A 7,014-nucleotide genomic window follows, 5' to 3' on the forward strand; every position below is an offset into this window, starting at 1 on the left:
TATTTATATATAGGATGTACAGAATTAGCATCAGAATTAGCATCATTCTATATATTCATTCTATATAACTGAAGAACATTGAATTTAAGTTTATCCGGTAGAATAAAAAAAATGTTTTAATCCCAAGCAGATATCAAATGTTGTGTGCACAAAACAATACATGATTTGCTGTTTAGTTTCCGTGGAATGCAGAAAATGAGATCAATATTATTAATAGGTCTGTAAAACTTACTCGTTTAAACTTACTTGTTTAAGTGTAAATTTATTTTGAACCTGAAGACAGCATTTCAGCTACTGTTTTAGAACAGTAAGGTTTGGACACCCACAGCATAAAGAGCATCTAAAAAAAGTAATTTTAGCCCTTGAACTTCTTTCTTGGGAAACAACAAAATAAATGAATGCATCCTATTTGGATTTTACACACCAGACAAACACAATTCAGCACATCATTGAGAAGTGAAAAAAGAAGGCTAAATGGTTTTCAATAGTTTATAAGAATTTGTCAATATTGTTTAAAATCCCCCTTTGCTGCATTTCTTTTTTTCCATACAAAATTACATATTTAAAGAGAGGAATTAATTCTCCTTCAATTATGCATCATAGATCAAGCTATGTGAGGATCTGTTAACATCAATTTTGAGATTCTCTGTTCGATTTAGGTCAGGAATTAACTAGGCTATTCTAACGCATGCGTCAATCTAAATCATTTCATTGCAACCCGGGTTACATGTGTTATGATTTTGTCCTGCTTGAATGTCAGAGCACTTTTTCCCACACATTTTATGTGTCTACAATGATCTCCTGGATATGACTGTCGTGTTTCTCTGTCATCATAGCGCCATTTGTTCATTAATGTTATCTGACAATCCTCATAGAACAGCTGGATTTATCCAGATTCATTTTACTCATAAGCAGACATGATGGTGTTAACTGGGCACCATTAACGTATGTGGTTGTAGCTACTGTACAAGTAAATGCCACAATAAAGTTCTTTGTAAAGACCAAAATACAGAGTCTGTCTGTGGTAAGGCAAAGGTCCTTAGTAATAAAATTAGGACACATGACAGGAGGAATCACAGAAAGAGTAGGTCATAGAATAGAGGCTGCTTAACATGAAAAACAGCAAGGAAGAAAGACAAACCAGGAGCTTAGATAGGACAGTGACTAACTATCAAAAAAGGCTTTAATTTAAAAAATACCCCTATGCGAGTAGAATAACACCTAAGTATATTTCTCCTCATTGCTTCAGTCTCAATTAGACCTAAGAATTAGGTTTACATTTTTTTCTGCAAACATTGACGTATGACAATTCCTGGCCAAGCTATTCCAAAATAAATGAAAACCTTTTACATAGATATCAAAGTATTTTGCACAACCAATGTGGCTGTAACTTTTATAATCCTTTTAGATAAGGCACAGCTAAATGTTCTACTGCATTTTGCACCATTTTTATTTGCACTTCACTTACCCTTTCCATTTAAATGCCCTTTTGCAACTTTATTTTTTAAACTGGTTTTGCTTTTCTCCTAAACTGTTTACACGATGATTACTGCTGCACATTATAATAGTAATGTTAATTTCACTGTTTCACTGGTGTAAGCTGTATGCAATGTAATTTCATTTTGTATACAGTCGGTGTATACAAAAGGACAATAAAGTTTGTCTAAGTGGATACTAACTTTTGGCTTTTTCTTTTTGCAATGTTTTTCTATTTTTTTTCCCTTATAGATAAAGCACCTACCTGACCAAAATTATGCAACCCTTCAATTATGTCCAAGTTTGCATTATTAATCTACATAGGTTTATATTTATTAACTTCCATATGGCCAGGCTATATTTTTGCTCCTTTTTTGGTTTGGTGCATATACAAAATATTCATTGATTTTACATCTTTGCACTAAAATATTTAAAGCTTTTTCATATATAGGAGACATTAAAGAAGAAGAAAAACATTGTTAGTTTTTTTTTTTCTCTAAACCAACGGTATCTTAAATCTTGGGGGTCATCATCACTAGCCTAGACACTGACATAAGAGTGGAAAATGGCAAAAGAATGTAGGATGACGGAAAACCGAATGAAACCAAGGAAATGAAAGGAAGATTTATCAACAGATAATCTGAACTCATATTCAAGAAAAAAGACCCGAAACTAACAGAAGAGGATAAACCAAAATTCTTTGCTCAAAGACAATATGAAATAATGATAAGAACGAAACATGAAGGAACAAACCGTTGTGAAAAAATACCAAGACATTTTGAGCCGAAATAGAAAACACGAAATTGTGCAAAGCACAGTTATGTCCCTATAAGAATAGAAGACTGAAATGTTTCAGAAAAGAAAATTGATATTTCGTTTATGGTTGATCTGTAAACCTATTCTCCTATTTTGTTTGTGTCTTTTCACTAGCAGGCCATTTGATCTCACAATCCTCAGAACTGGGCTATTCAGGCTTTGTACAGTTGTCTAACAGCTTATAAAAGAACAGCTTATAAAGGTGTAGTAATTCTTAGAACACCCAGGTTTTGTTCCCTGATCCTCCACAAAAACAGTCCTCCTTTGCTCTGAGTGTTTGAACAACAAATAAAAAAGAACTGTGAGGGCCAAAGAGCAGGATGAAGGAGCACCATCCAGGAACCCCTGTCCATGGATACACATGGCCCGACTTGAGGTGTAAATGGTGACGCAGGTATGACGGTATGTACGGGAAAGTCAGAGCGAAAACTGAGCAGGAGCAGGGTTTAAATATATCTATGCAGCGGAAGAGAGAGATGGAGGATGGAGGCGGGAGAGACAGAGGGGAGGAAAAAAGAGAGAGTGAGGAAGAAGTATATGACTTTGGGGTGGGTGCAGGGGCTTGGGGATGGGGTGGGTGCCAGCTTGTTTTATTTCCGGTTGACAAGACTTTGCGCTCCCTTTCTCTCTGTCGCTCCCTCTCTCTTTCATACTCTGCAATTCTTTTTCTGCTACCCCCACTACACCCCCCCTTCTCTGTTACTTTCCTGCGAGACACGCCTTGGAGAAAAGAAAGGACTTGACAAGTTCAAAGGTAAAAAGAACAGTGGCGGAGGATGCGTGCAGACATACCACCTAAGCAAAAGAATTACAATACTTGATTAAAAGTTTCCTACTTGGTTAAAAGTAAACTGCACCCAGCAGCTTGCAAACATCGTGCAATACTTCCCACAATTCATTTGGGAAGGCTTTTCACATAAGGAGTGTTTTTATGTAACGGATGGAAGGGGAATTCAGTTCAGCATCTATCCCTGCTGCTGGGGAGGTCATTCTTAAGAGCTAAAGGCTATTTTGGCTCAAAGTAGTTCAATTTGATTCATTAAGCACCAATTACAATAAATGCCATCTTACTGGATAGATATTTCAGCTATTGATAAATATAGAGACAGATTTTTATTTTTAAATAAATAGACTATGCATTTATAAATTTGCACCAAACATCCAAAAATTAAGGTGTAAATCTAGTCAACTAGAATCTAGTGTAATTGTAAATAAAGGATATTACAGTCCTTTTTTTGTTGACTTTCAAATAAACACTGTTTCCTTTCATGTATTTTATACAATATTATCATAGTTATCCTTGTCCGAGAGGAATTATTTAAAACCTTAAATACATATCAAATAAAAACCAGGAACAGCTTTAATACAGAATTTAAACCAGTCTAGGGCAGGGATTTAAAACTGAGGATTCATAGTAAAATGCATGTTCTGGATGATGTAGTGCTCCAGAAGAATCAATTAAGATACTGGTAATGCCTTAGTATGTCATCAAGTCCTGTAGAAGGCCTATTGAGAAATCCTTATTTAATTGGGGTGTGTTAAACCAAGCAGGGATTTTGAACTTCAAACCTCGAGGTTTGGCGTCCTCCATCTTTTAAATTTGTCTCTGCTAAAACACACCTGAGTCAAATACAGACATATTTCAACCAAATGTTAAGATTTATGTAATTTTATAACAGAATAAATTCCCATTCCTTTTTTTGTCATTTGTTTGAGCTGCATAATGATGACCCTGATTATCCTGCAATTCAAACAATAAACTTAAATCATTTGAAATAAATAAAGTCACTGTAATATTGTTGAGTAAGTATACTTTATTAATTCTGAACACATAAACCTGAATTATGTATTCTAAATAAATATGCTATATTAAAACAGTTTTATATGCACCATTTAAGGTTTATTTAGCAGGTTTTTGTTGAAATTATCTAAAAACAGTAAATGGGGGATTGATATGTAATAAAATGACTTAAACCTTAAAGTTTGGCCAAAATATTTAGTGTAATTTGGTTATAAGCAGGAGAACTTGACTGCATCAAGAGTTTAGTTTAGCGATTTGCTTTAAGTGTGTTGGAACCGGGACATATCCACAAGTTCAAGATTGCTAGACATCGAGGCCTGGAGTTGAAAACCACTGATCTATAGCATGTAGAATGCATAACATACAATGATTAAATTAAAATTAATCCTATGTTCAAGTTTGTTGTTATACCATGATTTACATATATTGTTCTGCAACGGTTCATATGAGTAAAGAGTTACATTTTTGTTCTAGTTTTTTACTATAATTAAAACCATTTTGAAATCAGATGATGCCAAAAACACAAACAACCCAGAAGTACTTATCTATTAGCAATGTTTGACCTGAATACTGTATAACTACACTTTCCATTCAAGTGTTATGTTTAAAAAATGTGCAAAACTGTCCCTTTAAGTTTAAATTAATTGTAAAGATTTCAGTGCTTTCTTGCCAGCGCCTGTCCTCAGTGTCCAGTATGACTGACGTGCATCCTTATTTCATTGTAAACTTATTTAAAAAAAAACAATAAAAAAAAATTTCACCTCCAAGGGATTTGCATTGTATCGTTTGTTTTTTTTTTTTTTTGCTCTTTACTATTCACTTGGATATAAACAAGCTTCTAGGGTGCATGAAAGTTCAAAATGCAGAGATAATGTTATTACCTTCATTTTCTAAGAATGATTAGTCTAATCAGCAATCTAAATATTTAGCAAACATAACTGGTTTTAAAACTTAAAGCTGGAATATAGTTTCATTTAGTGTGATTTAATTACGGTACTTTGATTATCAGCAAGTCTGAATTTACCACAAAGGAAATGTTCCTTTATTGCAGAGGAACACAAATTAGTAATAACCGATCACAATCAAATAAGAAATATTAAGAAAAAAGAGGTTAACTTAAAAGTACTAAATTCACTTAAATATCCTTAAATTACAAACAAATAACAACCTATTATCAAACTTTAAGATGTATAATAATATCTAAGAATATGATCAAAAACATAACAGTTCCAACCAAAACAATAGGTGTCCTACAGCAAAAGCGTATTATAAAAAAGATAATAAAACAGTAGGTAAATAAAATTTGATAAAATAATACACTGCAAAATGTAAGAAAGAGCTATAAACTTCAACCGACCCGAATATCTTGCTTTGAAAAAGAATAATAAACATTCTATTGGTTTGGATTTTAATTGATTCCTAGGATGTACCTAGTTTGGAGTGACAGACATGCAGCTGGTACACAGAAACAATTAAAACTATACTGTAGACTCTACAGGGGTGCACTTTCTTTTAAGCTTTTTTGTGGCTATAACCTGAGTAAGAGATCAAACTCTGTGTGTTGGAATAATGTTGTCTCATGGGAATATGCTCTGACATGATTTTATCCGCCCTGACAAACTTGTTAATTAGCCTTTGACAGATATTTATAACACAATGAATAATGTAATTATTTACCATGGTATGTGCGTGTAAATAAAACTGGACTTCCTGAGTATTAGTGCCAGGAGACTGAAGATGAAAATCTCTTTTCAAATGATTGATTATCCAAAGACAACTTTAAAATTAGAAAAGTTTTGAAACAGTTTAATTCATCTAATCATATAGAACACAAAAATTGTTTTGCTTTTTTTTTCTTAACTTGAACAATTCTTATTTTTATGAGTATAGCATTTAATAAATAACCTTACATTGTTGTTGACATCCAGAGAGGATTTTTTTCTTTTCCTGTAACTTTTAAAGTCTTGTTCTTATATATAATACGTAGCATTGTGTGTACCTACAAACTTTCTTCTGTCTTCTAATTTTGCCACTGTAACATCTGAATTTTCCCACAGTGGGACAATAAAGCTATTTCTATTCTTTCCTATCATTGTAGCAGACAATCTACTTCAGATGTGTGTTTTCAAGTTGCTAATCCTTTTGTTTTTCTTCTTCTGTTTCAGTTGTTGGAATTTGGTTGAACCTATGTGATCCCTCTGCGATGTGGAGCGCAGTAATGCGTGTGTGTGTGTGTGTGTGAGGGTGTGTGTATGTGTGAGGTAGCGCGTGCTTCACTGCAAAGATTTATGTTGCTCCAGGACATGCATTTTTTTAGTGCATCTTGTTAGTTCATTCCTGTCACCTCTCTCCCTCTCCCTCCCTCCATCCCTTGCTTTTTCAGCACTGAAGGGGGGATGGGAAAGGGGAGGTGTGGTGGTGGTGGAGGCAGTCGCCATGGTTACCGTGCCATGACAAATATTCATCAAATTGTAAGAATAAAAACAAATGGTAGTGCATTATAATTGCTCTTACTGACTGGGATCCAATAATGCCTTCATATATTATGAGTGAGGGGAGGCTGAGTGGGAGGGCCTGCACGCACACAAGTGCTGCTGGTCATAAAAAAACTCTAGTTGAAAATTAAACATCTGCTGACCTGCAGGTGAACGGCATGTGACACACACACCGACACACATTTAATCTCTTTCTGTGCAACTTTACCTCCCTGTTACCTGCTTATGGGATTCACTGGGAGGACTTTCGTGAGTCTCTCCTTCCCTTTCTTTGTCCCTCCATCTCTCGCTCTTCCTGTACTGTTGTGTAGCCTCAGGCGATACTGTGATGTGTCCTCCCTCTGTCCCTCCCTCCCGCTCCCTCTCTCTCTGTCCCTGTCACCTTCAATTGCACTGTGAAACTAGACACACTGCCTGGGGCGGGGA

Source organism: Cyprinodon variegatus, unplaced genomic scaffold (genome assembly GCF_000732505.1).
Source record: "Cyprinodon variegatus isolate N-32 unplaced genomic scaffold, C_variegatus-1.0 Scaffold679, whole genome shotgun sequence".
In the NCBI taxonomy this organism is placed as follows: Eukaryota; Metazoa; Chordata; class Actinopteri; order Cyprinodontiformes; family Cyprinodontidae; genus Cyprinodon; species Cyprinodon variegatus.